Source organism: Mus musculus, chromosome 2, assembly GCF_000001635.26.
Source record: "Mus musculus strain C57BL/6J chromosome 2, GRCm38.p6 C57BL/6J".
NCBI classification, from domain to species: domain Eukaryota; kingdom Metazoa; phylum Chordata; class Mammalia; order Rodentia; family Muridae; genus Mus; species Mus musculus.
Window position 1 is genome coordinate 135,586,335 of NC_000068.7, and position 19,585 is coordinate 135,605,919.

A 19,585-nucleotide genomic window follows, 5' to 3' on the forward strand; every position below is an offset into this window, starting at 1 on the left:
GGCATGAAGGTGGTGTCAGGCAGTGGCACAAGCATACTACAAATCATCCTTCTCTGGAAACTCTGGAAGAGAATGAGCTAATTGTCTCGTCAGCTATGGCATCCTGTTACCTAGAAGGTAGAAGTGTCCAGATAGAGGGTGTATTTTATAAATAGGCCACTGATTACAGTAAAGAATAGACCATGATTGTTCTGGCCAATGCGGATAAGAGCCCCTCTCAATTGCAATTATCAGGATGTAGCAGAATGCTCCCTTCCTTCTGAGCAAGCATGAGCTGCGAATACTGTACTTGAAAAGCGTTGGTTCTTACCAAAGTGCAAGTGAGCGATTTGTCTCTATTCTTCCTACATCCTGATTAGCAGAGGTCAGAATCAGACTTCCCAGGGATTCATCTTCCATCTTTTGTGCGTTCTGATGGATGCTGTTAACTGAAGAGATGTCACAGTTGGCTTCTGTTGTTGGGTACTGAAGGCTTCAGGTTTCTTTCTTGTCGCTCATCCAAATCATCATCCATTCTGTTCATTTAATAGGAAGCTGAAGGAAAAAGATGTAGGTGCTTAGTTGAGAGGCAACCTTGCAGAAGTGAGCAGATAGAACACAGCTTTGTGTCCCAGTGCAGGATCTTCCGTGATGATGGTTACCCACTGGCTAGCTATATTGCAATGCCTGAGAGACAGTTTGAGAAAAAACACTAAGTTTGAGCTGACAGTGATCATGGTTCTTTTACAGAGAAATGAGTCCAAGCTGGTTATTTACTATATACTTAACTGTGGTAGTATTGACAACCAATTATATGAGACACACACCCCTAAGAACTTATCAGAAATGGGCATTCTCCAGCTTCACCCCAGGCCAGTCGCATCAGAATCTCTGTGTGGTGTCTAAAATATACTTAAGTAAATCCTTCAACTGATGCTGAAGCACATAACATTTTAAAGAACCTGCGCTCTGGAGAACAATCCATTTGGACTCTTCAAATTGACGTGGGGGACAAATTCAACCCCAAATTGGTCCCATCTAAAAGAGATGCAGAAATGGAGCAGAAACTGAAGGAAAGGCCAACCAATAACTGGCTCAACTCAAAACCCATCCCTTGGGCAAGCACCAACCTCTGACATTATTAATGACACTCTGTTATGCTTGCAGACAAAAGCCTAGCATAACTGTCCTCTGAGAAGTTTTACCCAACAGCTGACTGAAACAGATTAGGTACCCACAGCCAAACATGGGACAGAGGAGGTTGGGGACCCAAAGAGGATAGGAGTTTGTTTTTGTTGGTTTTTTTTTATTATTATTTTTATTTTCGAAATAGGGTTTCTCTGTGTAGCCCTGGCTGTCCTGGAACTCACTCTGTAGACCAGGCTGGTCTCGAACTCAGAAATTTGCCTGCCTCTGTCTCCCAAGTGCTGGGATTAAAGGCATGAGCCACCACTGTCCTGCCCGGCCCGAGGATAGGAGTTTGTTGGATAGGAAGACCAGCAAATAGCCTAGACCCCTTGGAGATTTCAGAAGCTGAGCAACCAACCAAAGAACAGAAGCTGGAGCAAGGCCCTGGGGCACATATGTAGCAGACAGGCAGCTCAGTCTTCATGGCTGCCCTGCCTGGCCTCAGTAGGAGAAGATATGCCTAATCTGGCAGAGACTTGATACCCAGCCTCCCACCCCAAAGGGAAAAGGGGTGGGGGATGGAAAGATAGACTCTGTGAGGGAGGGACTGGGGGTGGGACATCATCTGGTAAGCAAATAAATAATTTTTTAAAAATAATATTTCTGGGACATTAACATGCATCATACATGCATGTGTATGTATATATATATATATATACTGATAAAAAGCCTCACTTCCTGAAATGGATGTAATTATGTCTAAGCATTAGTCATATTCCCTAATGAACTTCAATATGCATCTGGGCTTGACTGATTGCCAAAAATGTCCACAAATTACACAGGGATTTTTTTTGTATTGCTTTTATTATTTTTTTCTATTAAGAGGAGTCGTAGGGACAGGGTTATAACTCAGTGGTAAAATGCTTGCTTAACATATGCAAAGCTCTAAGTTTATTTCCCAGCATTTATTTATTTGTTCTCATCTGTTCTCTCTCTCTCTCTCTCTCTCTCTCTCTCTCTCTCTCTCTCTCTGTGTGTGTGTGTGTGTGTGTGTGTGTGTATGTGTATGTGTGAGAGAGATCTCTAATCTTACAAAAAAGAATATGCTGATTTGTTTTATTTTGTATGTATGAGTATGCATGTATGTCTATTTCTGTGTATGTGCGTATGTGTGTGTAAGTACACATGCATGTGTGTGCATGTCCAGATGGAGGCTAGAGTTTGATATCAAGTGTCTTCCTTGATAGCTTTCCACCTTATTTTGGTGGGGAGCCAGGGTTTATTACTGAACCTAGAGCTGACTGATTCAGCTAAACTAGTTAGCATGTAAACCCCAGGAGTCCTCTTGTTTCTGCCTCCTCAGGCTGGGATTACAGGTGCCATCCATCCTGCCCCTCTCTTTACACAGGGATTGGGGAGCCTAACTCAGGCCTCACTCTTGAATGCCAATCACTTTACCAGTAGAGCCATCTCTTCATTCTGGCTTTCTCTACTTCCTTGAATAAAATGTTGATGTTGGCCATGTGATTTGTTTTGATCAATGGAATGGTATCAAACATGACCTAAGCAGAGACTTGGAAGGCACACGTAATTGCTTTTGGAAATGGTGATATCTACAGACCAGCCTGGAGAATAAGAGACCATGAGAAAGACAATTTACCTGGCCTCTCTTTAATCTCCATGACCAAAACCAAAAAGTTTTATTTTATTTGTAGTTCCCAGTGCCAAATCTTCAGGTGTAAGCATTAACCTGAGTTACCATAGAAACAAGAAAAGTGAAAGGGGAACATGGAACAGGAAGGACTGAATTCTAGAGAAGGGAATGGTGGGATACAGGGGACATGAAGGCAGAAGTGGGAAAAGGGTGTGGGTTTCAACTAAAGAGGGAGGAGGGAGGACAATATAGAAGGAGAAGATGGAAGGAGGGATACAGAACTCTAAGGATGTTTTGAAAAAGCCATAGGGAATCATTATTTTGTATTTACATACATACTCTCATAAATATTCATATATGTGTATATGCATACAGGTTTATGTCATATATAAAATATATATTTAACATATATGGATACATATACACACATATATGTGTATATGTGTTTGTGTTTATATACATATATATTATATAACCTTATTTACATGATGAATTTACACCATTTGGAGTAATAATATTACCTCCAAGAGCCATAGAGTTTAACAAAAAGCCCAGTATGAGATAAGAGAAACTTCACATTATTGGTTGGGAGAGTCTGAGCAACCCCCCAAACAGTGTAGAATATTTCTGTTGTCCTTGGTTCCCTCCCAGAAGTTGAAGATAAGTCTCTATTGCTCAAGACATCATATCCTTCAGACATAGGAGTTAAATGAATTGAGTTGACCCAGAAATCTCCTTCTAGAAGATAAGCCTTCCTAGTATTTGGAAGGCACTATGAAAACTGTGAAGCAAGGTAGGCAGTTAGTAGTGTTAGCCAATAGTGATGCCTATGAACCACGACAATAACCAACACAGCAAAATAATCCCTAAGTATCTTGGGAGTAATCAAGAGCCATCTAAGTGGACACAAAGGAAACCATGCCTGGTACCGCAAACCTAGCCAACTACCCACAGTTAATGAGATCATTGGTCCTAGAGAATGTAGTACAGCCACTTTAGTAACCTAGCATAATTATTAATTACATTCTAAATTTTTATCCTTACACCCACAGAAAAGTGTATTTTTTCACCCTCATCAAAGAAGGTTCTTTTTGAAGCAAACAGAAATGGTTATAGAAAGTCAGATGATCAACACAATTCAGAGAACAACTAACTATGAGTACACAGGCCCAATCAATGCATCCACTACATACCTAAGGGTCAGGAGAATCATGGAAGAAGAAATGGAAAGATTGAAAGAGTCAGAGGACCATAAGAAGAGCCATAGGAAGTCTGATACAAGGTTTTGTTTTCTGTGCATGATGGGGAATCCACTCCATTGATATCTCAACAATGTGACTTAACAACGTCTGAATAATCAAACCGTCAGCTGACTTAATAAATTCTGAATTCTCAGGCACGATGAAGAGCTTTAGGCAACTGATGACTGCCGGTAGAAAGAGAAACAGTCTTCTCCAGGGATAAGATGGCTAATTGTTTATTCAATACATAATGGTCAGTCCTAAAAGCATGTACATACAAGCAACACTAAACAGATCCACCACATGCATGATGTGTGTGTGTGTGTGTGTGTGTGTGTGTGTGTGTGTGTGTTGAAAGGTGGATTATGGAAGGAATTTGGAAATGGGAGAAGGGGAAACTATATAAATACAGTACACATATATAAAATGTCAATAATTTATTAATTTGAAAAATGTGACCAGTTCCAATCTTACCAAAACAAACCAAACAAGAATCAAGAGGTAACTTGCTTACAGTGAACTAAAATAGTGATTGTGTCAAGCAGCTCTGTCTTAAGGGAGTCTTTTAATGCTTAGTGTCAATGAAATGGTGACTTGTGGGTTCATGGGGAATTGTCCCCAAGACAAGCTGATTCTAAGTTCACCTCACTGTGGTTGTTCATGGAACTCATCACAGCACTCTGAATGAGCCTCCACATACTCTTCCTTCAGGCATGATTCTCTGATCCCAGTAAAAACCGTGAGTCTGGTAATCCACTCAGCCATCACTAAAGGCCATAAAAGAACAGACCATCTGCTCATCATAAGGTTGGAGACCATCAGAGGCATACACAACTTAGTTTATATTTTTGGTTTTTCTATTGACTAGAATATGCATTATTGAGCATCTGAGACACAGTTGATTTCCTAGATAATCCCATGCAGGTCTTTTAAGATTTTTTATATTAAATCATAGCAAAAAGTTTCAGTATGCCTAAGGAGAAATTTCTTGGCAAAATGAGGCCAGTAAGAGATAATGGTTGATTATAACTCTTTGTCCATAATGTGTGGTGAGCACTGAATGAGCTACAGATTTGGTGGCACAGGTTGGGTCAGGTTTGACTTGACTCATATCTGGTCATTTATCTCTGTCCCTCATTTGATTTTTTTCTTTCCCTGTTTCCCACTCACCCTGCCAGCTCCTTTATCCATGTACTCAATTCCTTATTTTCAGGTTTTCTCTAGATTTAACTTTTCCAAAAACCATATAGCTAAGCCGGTGGCCCCATTTACTATTTTTATCCTTACCTTCTCTTTTAGCACAATGCTCTTCAGTTAAATTGATGACTCCATACTCAGGAGGATTTCAGAATCAGAACAATGTCTTATCCATCATTATCCATCCATCCTAACCTGGTGGCATGTTAGAAAAGCATTTGCCTAGAAGGGCCTTCATAAATACAGATTTATTTCCTACCTCTCAGAAGGAAATGAGAAGTGGGCAATTGGTGGCTTTGCTTCATGTGGGCTGCAGATGCAGACTGGCACTTTTAACTCTTCTGTCTTCTTCAGCATCTGTCACTTATAACTGACAGCATTTTATCACCAGCAGCATCATGGGTAAAATATTGCATGGTGCTGACACTCACATCAGGAAAAGAGAAGGAGACAACAGCCAGGGTTTTTTTTTTTTCCATGAAAGCTCAGGTTATTTTAAAAGTTGTAAAGGACAAGTCTGTTTTGCATCATAATTAAGAAATGGTCTTATATGCTTCCCTTGTTATATGAGTCTATTATAGCAAATAAAAGTAATATATTTATTATGTATGTTGTTCACATGTATGTTGAATAATCACACACACACACACACACAAAGTGCATTACCATTTAAAGATATCTTGATTTTTAAGAGTACTTAACTCAGATGTCATAAATAAAACAGAATAGTGACATTTAAAAAGATGGTCATTTGTAGCAGTTATACAAAGTCCATGGGCCCATGCATTAACTTCAATAATATAAGTGGGATAATGGGCTGTGTGTAGATGGTGTTCTAGAAGTTTATCTCAACTATACGAAATCATTATTTAAATCATCAGGAAAGTTCATGAAGTCAATATCTGTCTAACGTGCACTTAATTTTTGGCCATCCAAGATTTCTTTTTAAACTTTATTTTTGGGAATTTTCATGCAATATAGTTTGTTCATATTGTCCCAAAAGTTTTATGACTAAAAACACTGGGCTGAGGAAAGTGCTTTTCATCTGTTTTCCAATAAAGCTTTTGCAACTGGATGCAAGATGCATGTGCCCGAGGAAAGACCACATGCCCAGCGAGGCTACTTCTCAAAAAGTTACCCAAAGGAATGGATACAGAAAATGTGGTACATTTACACAATGGAGTACTACTCAGCTATTAAAAAGAATGAATTTATGAAATTCCTAGGCAAATGGATGGACCTGGAGGGCATCATCCTGAGTGAGGTAACACATTGACAAAGGAACTCACACAATATGTACTCACTGATAAGTGGATATTAGCCCCAAACCTAGGATACCCAAGATATAAGATACAATTTGCTAAACACATGAAACTCAAGAAGAATGAAGACTGAAGTGTGGACACTATGCCCCTCCTTAGAATTGGGAACAAAACACCCATGGAAGGAGTTACAGAGACAAAGTTTGGAGCTGAGATGAAAGGATGGACCATGTAGAGACTGCCATATCCAGGGATCCACCCCATAATCAGCATCCAAACGCTGACACCATTGCATACACTAGCAAGATTTTATCGAAAGGACCCAGATGTAGCTGTCTCTTGTGAGACTATGCCGGGGCCTAGCAAACACAGAAGTGGATGCTCACAGTCAGCTAATGGATGGATCATAGGGCTCCCAATGGAGGAGCTAGAGAAAGTACCCAAGGAGCTAAAGGGATCTGCAACCCTATAGGTGGATCAACATTATGAACTAACCAGTACTCCGGAGCTCTTGACTCTAGCTGCATATGTATCAAAAGATGGCCTAGTCGGCCATCACTGGAAAGAGAGGCCCATTGGACACGCAAACTTTATATGCCCCAGTACAGGGGAATGCCAGGGCCAAAAAGGGGGAATGGGTGGGTAGGGGAGTGGGGGTGGGTGGGTATGGGGGACTTTTGGTATAGCATTGGAAATGTAAATGAGCTAAATACCTAATAAAAAATGGAAAAAAAAAGTTACCCAATGGACTAGGTGAGACTAACTCCTCTTTGTTAGCAAGCCAGTAATATGGGGCAGAAATTCAGTGAAGAGAGTTCAGCATTTGTTTCTGAATTCTTCTATCAGCCAAGCACCTTTCGCCTTCCTTGGAGAGAGATGTATAGGGAGATCAAAAAGATCAGAAGTATTAGTCTTTTTTAAGGTAATTTTGAATACTGTTGTGGTACATGAAATGTATTTATCCAAAGACAATGTTTGCTACAAAGAGTAAATAATAACAATAATATGATTAAAAAAATTAGCAACAATTACACTTTGGAAGTTGCCCCAGAAAAACAAAATCTTTTTCTGAGAAAAACAAATGAAAACAAGCCCTAGAAACAGTAAAGGGAATAAGAGGAAAAGATACAGTGTGAGAGACTAGTAAAGAAAGTATTGGCCAGGAATATGCTGCTGACCTCTGAAGAGAATAGTGTGTTTTTCAACCTTGCAAGCAGCCCAGTCATTTTGAAGAAATAGAGGAAATAAGAGATTTTTTACATTATTACTCTCCTTTTTTTCTTCCTTTTTTTAAGTTGGTTATTTTCTTTATTTACATTTCAAATGTTACCCCCTTTCCTGTTTCCCCTCCGAAAAACACCCCCCCCCCCCCGCTCACCAACCCACCTACTCCCACTTCCTCACCAACCCACCTACTCCCACTTCCTCACCTATTCCCCCACACTGGGACATAGAACCTTCATAGGACAAAAAGCCTTTCCTCCCATTGATGTCCAACTAGGCCATTGTCTCTGCATATGCAGCTGGAGCCATGAATCCCACCATGTGTGCTGGCATCCACAACAGTATCTGGGTTTGGTGATTGTAAATGGGATGGATCTCCAGGTGAGTAAGTCTCTATATGGTCATTTCTTCAATCTCTATTCCAGAATTTGTCTCTGTAACTCATTCCATGGGTGTTTTATTCCCCCCTTCTAAGATGGATAGAAATATTCACAATATGGCCTTCCTTCTTCTTGAGTTTCATGTGGTTTATGAATTGTTATCTTGAGTATTCCGAGCTTCTGGGCTTCTGGGCTAATATCCACTTATCAGTGAGTGCATAGCATGTGTGTTCTTTTGTGATTCGGTTACCTCACTCAGGATGATATATTCCAGATCCATCCATTTGCCTACGAATTTCATAAATTCATTGTTTTTTTTGTCTTATCAATCATTATTAGTGTTTTGTTTTTCCACACTTATAGATTTATTAGATATTTTCTTTATATACATTTCAAACGTTATCCCCTTTCCTAGTTTCCCCTCTAAAAATCCCCTATCCCCTCCCTCCCTTTTCTCTGCTCCAAATGATTTTTTCTAATTAAAGCAAATTCTGAACAAATTTTATCCCCAAGTCATTTACAGAACAATCTTTTCTATGAATTTTAACCGTGTATATTATGTGCTAATTTGACTACTCTGTCATACACTGGCAACCTCTTTAACATCTAAAGTCTAGATGTTGGAAACTTTAGACATATTTGTCTATTATACACAGTATACATACTGCGAAACAAAATGCAAGCATATTGAAATGGCTTCTGAAAATGTCCCATATGCACACACTACTACATGACTGCTCTCACTGCCATCCAGAACCTCCTCCAAACCCCTCAGCAAGTAAAGTACCAATGGCCCTGGTCAGCAGGGCTCATAATTTCACTCCCAAAAGAGTTTTTGCAGAAAGATATTTACAAAGTGATATTTTACTACCTCTACATTTAACATGCGTTGGGCACGTCTAAACAACTACGTAGACCAGATGTTTCAAGTAAGGACTGTTGTCCACCATGTACACAGCAGTCTAGTAAGCAACACACATGTAACAGGGGCAATTAAAAATTCTTCAATACAAAAGTAAAAACCAAATGCATTGTTCTACTAATTCTACTTTGTCGTACACTGGCAACCTCTTTAACATCTAGAATGACTAGATGTTGTAAATTAGGTTCCCTTTGTCCTTTATACATATTGTGCACACAGCAAAGTCAAACAAAATAGAATAGTGGGTCCTTTCTAACTATGGACAGCAATGACTTAAAGCTCTAGATTTCCTTCTAGGAATCAGGGCACAAACACAATGTGGTCAACTCAGGATTTCCTTCTAGGAATCAGGGCACAAACACAATGTGGTCAACTCAGGAGAGGTTTGGCTGTTCCTCTCCAAACCGTATTTGAAATGATTCCTAACAAAAAGGTATATACAGAATGTTTTACTTCTTCTTATAAGATATGTCATTACTTCAGAGCAGCTAGAAAGATATTTCAAAAAAAAAACTTGGCATTTTCTTTTTTCTTTAATATTTTTTATTATTATGTGTTTTCCTCAATTACATTTAGGCATTTTCAGGCACACTTAAATACACAAGCACACACACACACACACACACACACACACACACAGAGAGAGAGAGAGAGAGAGAGAGAGAGAGAGAGAGAGAGAGAGAGAGAGAGAGAGAAACATGGTGGGGGATAAGAAATGAGGAAGAACCTTCCGCTCCACTCGAGCCCCGGGCTACCTTGCCAGCAGAGTCTCGCCCAACACCCGCAAGGGCCCACACAGGATTCCCCACAGGATCCTAAGACCTCTGGTGAGTGGAACACAGCGCCTGCCCCAATCCAATCGCGCGGAACCTGAGACTGCGGTACATAGGGAAGCAGGCTACCCGGGCCTGATCTGGGGCACAAGCCCCTTCCGCTCCACTCGAGCCCCGGGCTACCTTGCCAGCGGAGTCGCCTGACACCCGCAAGGGCCCACACAGGATTCCACACGGGATCCTAAGACCTCTAGTGAGTGGAACACAACTTCTGCCAGGAGTCTGGTTCGAACACCAGATATCTGGGTACCTTCCCTGCAAGAAGAGAGCTTGCCTGCAGAGAATACTCTGCCCACTGAAACTAAGGAGAGTGCTACCCTCCAGGTCTGCTTATAGAGGCTAACAGAGTCACCTGAAGAACAAGCTCTTAAGAGTGATAACTAAAACAGCTAGCTTCAGAGATTACCAGATGGCAAAAGGCAAACGTAAGAATCCTACAAACAGAAATCAAGACCACTCACCATCATCAGAACACAGCACTCCCACCCTACCTAGTCCTGGGCACCCCAACACAACCGAAAATCTAGACACAGATTTAAAAACATTTCTCATGATGATGATAGAGGACATCAAGAAGGACTTTCATAAGTCACTTAAAGAATTACAGGAGAGCACTGCTAAAGAGTTACAGGCCCTTAAAGAAAAGCAGGAAAACACAGCCAAACAGGTAGAAGTCATTAAAGAAAAACAGGAAAACACATCCAAACAGGTAATGGAAATGAACAAAACCATACTAGAACTAAAAAGGGAAGTAGACACAATAAAGAAAACCCAAAGTGAGGCAACGCTGGAGATAGAAACCCTAGGAAAGAGATCTGGAACCATAGATGCGAGCATCAGCAACAGAATACAAGAAATGGAAGAGAGAATCTCAGGTGCAGAAGATTCCATAGAGAACATCGACACAACAGTCAAAGAAAATACAAAATGCAAAAGGATCCTAACTCAAAACATCCAGGTAATCCAGGACACAATGAAAAGACCAAACCTACGGATAATAGGAATTGATGAGAATGAAGATTTTCAACTTAAAGGGCCAGCTAATATCTTCAACAAAATAATAGAAGAAAACTTCCCAAACATAAAGAAAGAGATGCCCATGATCATACAAGAAGCCTATAGAACTCCAAATAGACTAGACCAGAAAAGAAATTCCTCCCGACACATAATAATCAGAACAACAAATGCACTAAATAAAGATAGAATATTAAAAGCAGTAAGGGAGAAAGGTCAAGTAACATATAAAGGAAGGCCTATCAGAATTACACCAGACTTTTCACCAGAGACTATGAAAGCCAGAAGAGCCTGGACAGATGTTATACAGACACTAAGAGAACACAAATGCCAGCCCAGGCTACTATACCCGGCCAAACTCTCAATTACCATAGATGGAGAAACCAAAGTATTCCACGACAAAACCAAATTCACACAATATCTTTCCACGAATCCAGCCCTTCAAAGGATAATAACAGAAAAGAAGCAATACAAGGACGGAAATCACGCCCTAGAACAAGCAAGAAAGTAATCACTCAACAAACCAAAAAGAAGACAGCCACAAGAACAGAATGCCAACTCTAACAACAAAAATAAAAGGAAGCAACAATTACTTTTCCTTAATATCTCTTAATATCAATGGACTCAATTCCCCAATAAAAAGACATAGACTAACAGACTGGCTAGAAAACAGGACCCAACATTCTGCTGCTTACAGGAAACCCATCTCAGGGAAAAAGACAGACACTACCTCAGAGTGAAAGGCTGGAAAACAATTTTCCAAGCAAATGGACTGAAGAAACAAGCTGGAGTAGCCATTTTAATATCGGATAAAATCGACTTCCAACCCAAAGTTATCAAAAAAGACAAGGAGGGACACTTCATACTCATCAAAGGTAAAATCCTCCAAGAGGAACTCTCAATTCTGAATATCTACGCACCAAATGCAAGGGCAGCCACATTCATTAAAGACACTTTAGTAAAGCTCAAAGCACACATTGCACCTCACACAATAATAGTGGGAGACTTCAACACACCACTTTCTTCAATGGACAGATCGTGGAAAGAGAAACTAAACAGGGACACAGTGAAACTAACGAAATTATGAAACAAATGGACCTGACAGATATCTACAGAACATTTTATCCTAAAACAAAAGGATATACCTTCTTTTCAGCACCTCACGGGACCTTCTCCAAAATTGACCATATAATTGGTCACAAAACAGGCCTCAACAGATTCAAAAAATTGAAATTGTCCCATGTACCCTATCAGACCACCATGGCCTAAGACTGATCTTCAATAACAACATAAATAATGGAAAGCCAACATTCACGTGGAAACTGTGCAACACTCTTCTCAATGATACCTTGGTCAAGGAAGGAATAAAGAAAGAAATTAAAGACTTTTTAGAGTTTAACGAAAATGAAGCCACAATGTACCCAAACCTATGGGACACAATGAAAGCATTTCTAAGAGGGAAACTCATAGCTCTGAGTGCCTCCAAGAAGAAACGGGAGAGAGCACATACTAGCAGCTTGACAACACATCTAAAAGCCCTAGAATAAAAGGAAGGAAATTCACCAAAGAGGAGAAGACAGCAGGAAATAATCAAACTCAGGGGTGAAATCAACCAAGTGGAAACAAGAAGAACTATTCAAAGAATTAACCAAACGAGGAGTTGGTTCTTTGAGAAAATCAACAAGATAGATAAACCCTTAGCTAGACTCACTAAAGGGCACAGGGACAAAATCCTAATTAACAAAATCAGAAATGAAAAGGGAGACATAACAACAGATCCTGAAGAAATCCAAAACACCATCAGATCCTTCTACAATAGGCTATACTCAACAAAACTGGAAAACCTGGACGAAATGGACAAATTTCTGGACAGATACTAGGTACCAAAGTTGAATCAGGATCAAGTTGACCATCTAAACAGTCCCATATCACCTAAAGAAATAGAAGCAGTTATTAATAGTCTCCCAACCAAAAAAAGCCCAGGACCAGACGGGTTTAGTGCAGAGTTCTATCAGACCTTCAAAGAAGATCTAATTCCAGTTTTGCACAAACTATTTCACAAAATAGAAGTAGAAGGTACTCTACCCAACTCATTTTATGAAGCCACTATTACTCTGATACCTAAACCACAGAAAGACTCAACAAAGATAGAGAACTTCAGACCAATTTCTCTTATGAATATCGATGCAAAAATCCTCAATAAAATTCTCGCTAACCGAATCCAAGAACACATTAAAGCAATCATCCATCCTGACCAAGTAGGTTTTATTCCAGGGATGCAGGGATGGTTTAATATACGAAAATCCATCAATGTAATCCATTATATAAAAAAACTCAAAGACAAAATCCACATGATCATCTCGTTAGATGCAGAAAAAGCATTTGACAAGATCCAACACCCATTCATGATAAAAGTTTTGGAAAGATCAGGAATTCAAGGCCCATACCTAAACATGATAAAAGCAATATACAGCAAACCAGTAGCCAACATCAAAGTAAATGGAGAGAAGCTGGAAGCAATCCCACTAAAATCAGGGACTAGACAAGGCTGCCCACTTTCTCCCTACCTTTTCAACATAGTACTTGAAGTATTAGCCAGAGCAATTCGACAACAAAAGGAGATCAAGGGGATACAAATTGGAAAAGAGGAAGTCAAAATATCACTTTTTGCAGATGATATGATAGTATATATAACTGACCCTAAAAATTCTACCAGAGAACTCCTAAACCTGATAAACAGCTTTGGTGAAGTAGCTGGATATAAAATAAACTCAAACAAGTCAATGGCCTTTCTCTATACAAAGAATAAACCGGCTGAGAAAGAAATTAGGGAAACAACACCCTTCTTAATAGTCACAAATAATATAAAATATCTTGGCGTGACTCTAACTAAGGAAGTGAAAGATCTGTATGATAAAAACTTCAAATCTCTGAAGAAAGAAATTAAAGAAGATCTCAGAAGATGGAAAGATCTCCCATGCTCATGGATTGGCAGGATCAACATTGTAAAAATGGCTATCTTGCCAAAAGCAATCTACAGATTCAATGCAATCCCCATCAAAATTCCAACTCAATTCTTCAACGAATTGGAAGGAGCAATTTGCAAATTCGTCTGGAATAACAAAAAACCTAGGATAGCAAAAAGTCTTCTCATGGATAAAAGAACTTCTGGTGGAATCACCATGCCAGACCTAAAGCTTTACTACAGAGCAATTGTGATAAAAACTGCATGGTACTGGTATAGAGACAGACAAGTAGACCAATGGAATAGAATTGAAGACCCAGAAATGAACCCACACACCTATGGTCACTTGATCTTCGACAAGGAAGCTAAAACCATCCAGTGGAAGTAAGACAGCATTTTCAACAATTGGTGCTGGCACAACTGGTTGTTATCTTGTAGAAGAATGAGAATTGATCCATACTTATCTCCTTGTACTAAGGTCAAATCTAAGTGGATCAAGGAACTTCACATAAAACCAGAGACACTGAAACTTATAGAGGAGAAAGTGGGGAAAAGCCTTGAAGATATGGGCACAGGGGAAAAATTCCTGAACAGAACAGCAATGGCTTGTGCTGTAAGATCGAGAATTGACAAATGGGACGTAATGAAAACTCCAAAGTTTCTGCAAGGCAAAAGACACCATCAATAAGACAAAAAGACCACCAACAGATTGGGAAAGGATCTTTACCTATCCTAAATCAGATAGGGGACTAATATCCAACATATATAAAGAACTCAAGAAGGTGGACTTCAGAAAATCAAATAACCCCATTTAAAAATGGGGCTCAGAACTGAACAAAGAATTCTCACCTGAGGAATACCGAATGGCAGAGAAGCACCTGAAAAAATGTTCAACATCCTTAATCATCAGGGAAATGCAAATCAAAACAACCCTGAGATTGTTAACCAGTCAGAATGGCTAAGATCAAAAATTCAGGTGACAGCAGATGCTGGCGTGGATGTGGAGAAAGAGGAACACTCCTCCATTGTTGGTGGGATTGCAGGCTTGTACAACCACTCTGGAAATCAGTCTGGCGGTTCCTCAGAAAATTGGACATAGTACTACCGGAGGATCCAGCAATACCTCTCCTGGGCATATATCCAGAAGATGCCCCAACTGGTAAGAAGGACACATGCTCCACTATGTTCATAGCAGCCTTATTTATAATAGCCAGAAGCTGGAAAGAACCCAGATGCCCCTCAACAGAGGAATGGATACAGAAAATGTGGTACATCTACACAATGGAGTACTACTCAGCTATTAAAAAGAATGAATTTATGAAATTCCTAGGCAAATGGATGGACCTGGAGGGCATCATCCTGAGTGAGGTAACACATTCACAAAGGAACTCACACAATATGTACTCACTGATAAGTGGATATTAGCCCCAAACCTAGTATACCCAAAATATAAGATACAATTTGCTAAACACATGAAACTCAAGAAGAATGAAGACTGAAGTGTGGACACTATGCCCCTCCTTAGAATTGGGAACAAAACACCCATGGAAGAAGTTACAGAGACAAAGTTTGGAGCTGAGATGAAAGGATGGACCATGTTGAGACTGCCAAATCCAGGGATCCACCCCATAATCAGCATCCAAACGCTGACACCATTGCATATACTAGCAAGATTTTATCGAAAGGACCCAGATGTAGCTGTCTCTTGTGAGACTATGCCGGGGCCTAGCAAACACAGAAGTGGATGCTCACAGTCAGCTAATGGATGGATCACAGGGCTCCCAATGGAGGAGCTAGAGAAAGTACCCAAGGAGCTAAAGGGATCTGCAACCCTATAGGTGGAACAACATTATGAACTAACCAGTACCCCGGAGCTCTTGACTCTAGCTGCATATGTATCAAAAGATGGCCTAGTCGGCCATCACTGGAAAGAGAGGCCCATTGAACTTGCAAACTTTATATGCCCCAGTACAGGGGAATGCCAGAGCCAAAAAGGGGGAGTGGGTGGGTAGGGGAGTGGTTGTGGGTGGGTATGGGGGACTTTTGTTATAGCATTGGAAATGTAAATGAGCTAAATACCTAATAAAAAATGGGGAAAAAAAAGAAAAAAAAAGAAATGAGGAAGAAAATGCATACACAATCCAATAAAATAAGAGGGGGCGAGGGAGACGGAAACATCTTCTTCACACAACCAATCTGGCTCCTGACCTCTTCCTCCTCCTACATGCCTATATTTGTCTACTGGTTTGAAGGCAGAGAGAAGGGATAAGAAAGTGGGTTGGAGCCCAAATGGCTATATTTAGAAGATACCTCAGATAATATCCATTGCTTTGCATACAGTTTTGGTTACCGATGCCATGTGAACAGCAGATAAATTCTTACGTGAAACATCTAGTCTTTCCAGATATTTGAAAGTGCTTGATACATTTAAAGGTGCAAGAAGTAAAATGATATTTGTGTATATCATTTTTTAAAACCTGGAGAAATGCTGGGTGTAGAAATAGAATTGCTAGTGCACCTCTGAGAACAGCGTACTGGCTGTACTTGTTCAGTGGATGGAGGAGGTGGGAAGGAAGGAACTGCAAAAAGATTCAATTAGTGTGCTAGACATTTCTAGCTTACGCATCACCCTGCTTGTTGTGTGCATCTCATGTAACTTTGCTATACTGTATATATTGTACATACTAGACAAATGAGTACTATGATATCTAGTCTCTAAGTAGTAAAGAGGTTGCCAATGTAGGACAAAAGTAGTTAGAAGAGTTGTGAAAGTGTATCATTCAAGTGATGGGTGCCTGTGTCATGGGACACAGGAGAGGGACTGAAGGAGAAGAAAGGTCGGAGACCAGAATGTTCTCACCAGAAGACACTTTGACATCTAATGATAGTTACATGTGTGTTCCAACACTACTATGTACATAGGGGACAAATTTATGTCCTCATCTGAAACATCTAGTCTTTCTAGGTGTTTAGAAGTGTACAAAGTATGTTAAAAATAGACATAGTAAATAATGCATGCTGTAGATTCTCTTGTTTAAACTCATAGTGGAATGCTGTCTTTTGGAACTAGAGAGAGAAAACTGCCTCTGAGCAATGCAGCCTTGCTTGGGAGGGTTTGGGAGGAAGGAAAAAAGAAAATCGATGAAGGACCCAATGCTAATGTAAGTTTGATAATAGAAGATTAGTCACTGTCTCTCATATCTATGCATCTTATTTTGCAATGTATAGAACAATGTGTCCAAATTTGCAGCACCCAGTCTTCCTAGACAATAAAGAGGTGCCAGTGTGTGACAAAGTAGAGTTAGTGAAAAGACATGTTTATAAATTATGCTAAAATTTGTAGGAAAAAACTTCTTAAAACCACTTAGGAAGTAAAATTGTTAATCTCCACATAATAGTTGCACACATGTGACCCCTGGGTGGAGAGAACTGGAAGAGGGGCTAGATCAGAACCTTGCTGTTTAGAAGGTGGTTTCTGACCACAGTCTTTGTTAGGTGTGCCATATATTCACTGCAGTGTACACATGCTGGGGAAGCTGAGGTGCTTATTGGGAACCTCTGGTCTCTAGACTTTTTGAGACAGGGTTTCTCTGTGTAGCCCTGGCTGTCCTGGAACTCACTTTGTAGACCAGGCTGGCCTTGAACTCAGAAATACGCCTGCCTCTGCTTCTCGAGTGCTGGGATTAAAGGTGAATCTCTGTGTTCTGGGTCAGCCAGGGCTATATAGACTTTGTCTCAAAACAGAAAAAACAAAACAAAACAAAAAAGTGTGTAAGTAGGGTGGCTCAGCATGTAAAGGTGCTTGCCACCAAGCTGGTGACCTGAGTTTGAATTCCAGGATACACTTGATAGGAGAAAAGTAATTCACAGCTTGTCCACACAAGTACAGTGGCACACATGTGCACACATGCATACAGTATTGTATACATGTAAAAAAAATGCACAACGTGGTAAAAATAGGGCTGACACCATTTTTTAGGATATTTTGTTATTTCATAGGAATGGTCACACTGGGGAAATGGAGGTTAAACTTGGCCTTTGAGCAGGATGCTCATCCCAGGTAGTGGAGGTGGGCTCGGGCAAAGATTGGTGCTCAGAAAAAGACACTGTCGCTGATGTTTGCTTCAGGTTATCTAGCCATTGGTTAGGTGTGCATTTTAGTTATTGTTGCCAAGTAGTAAAGGTAAGTCCCAGTGCCAAAAGGATGTTAGAAGTAACAAAAGTGTCACTAAAGATCAGGCTAGTCTCTGGGGAGGGCTGTCTTCTGGGCATGGCCTTTGTTATTCCTTTCACCGGCATTGTCTGCACTTAGGAGTTGTGCAGAGAAGAGAATGGATGAGAGAAAGACTGCTAGTGCATCTGCATCCAGAGACAGCTATACCCAGGGGCTCTATGAGCATCTTGGTAAAATACTTGTGTTCATTGCGCACAGTTCTTTCCTCGTCATCTGAACACTGTCCTAAAGGAGAACACATGGTTGAGAGTGGAGCTAGTGGGTATGGTAGAATTGACAAAAAGGGTTCCTCTTGAACATGATACTGCTAAGCCATGTCTGGACAGTGTGAGGAAATTCATGTTGCTAGTCTGAGGAGGGGCAGAGAGAGTTTTACAGGGTGAGGTCTGCAGCTGTGTGGAGACTGACATCCTGAGGGCCCCCACTGTATGTATATCTTCTAGCTGTTCCATGGGAATACATTTCTTGAGTGGAATCACCCCCTCTTCTACATTTGCAAGTATATAGATCTAATGATAGGCTTAGGAATGCTAAACTTAGTGTGGTCTGCTGTTTTGTGTTTCCTTGTGAGCTGAGCACAGAGCAAATGAAGAATTGTAACTTTGCCAGTCTATCTAGGGGCCTGCTGCCATTTTTTTTTTTTTTGTCTTCCATGAGATTTCTGTTGCCAAGGAGGACCGGACTACAACTTTGTCTGAGACACTAAGATGGCATAGTGTACTCTTGGTTATCAAAATCTTCCTGTAGCATTGGGTTTTGAGCTGGTGAATGTTTACAATGTGGGGAAAGCATGGTACATACTGTATAATCTCAATGACATAATCTCTAAGTGTATGTATGCTTGCAGGATCTAGAAGGACACATCGAGCTGCTTGTGACTGGGTGACTTTGTTCTTGCCTTCTTGTGTTTTGTTTCCTGTAATGCACATATTTAAAAAAATAAATGAAAGCTTCTTTTAAAAATGTGAGAGAGAGAGAGAGAGAGATCTGGTGATCAGAGTGAGAGAAGCACACTATGGGAAACCAGGTTGTGGAAGGACAAACAGATGGAGATGGAAAAGAAAGCACCACGGACATGAACAGTGGAAATCCTACCTCTTAACCCAAGGGTCTCCCCGTGTGTACTGATGAAGGTTTTGCAAACTCAGCACTGAACTTAATGGTGTTTGAGTAGGATGCTCAGTGTTGGCCATAGTTCTCAAATTTCAGCACAAATGGCTCTTTTGTATTACCTGCTTGTTTCTCTTTAGCAGTGATTTTATGTCCTGGATGTTACTAAGAAGCAATTCAAACATGTCTCCTCAGCTATTAGTGTTCCAACAGTCCTAGCAATATTTCCAAGGAACAACTACATTCTCTGTTTTTTACCTTGAATAGAAAAATATTAATATTAGTTAGTTAATATTAATAAAGAACCAGTGTTTCTCAACCTTCCTAATGCTGCAACCCAACAATTCATGTTGTGGTGACTGCCAACTATAATATTATTTCTTTTGGTACCTCATAATTGTAATTTTGTTACTGTTATGAATCATAATGTAAACAACTCATA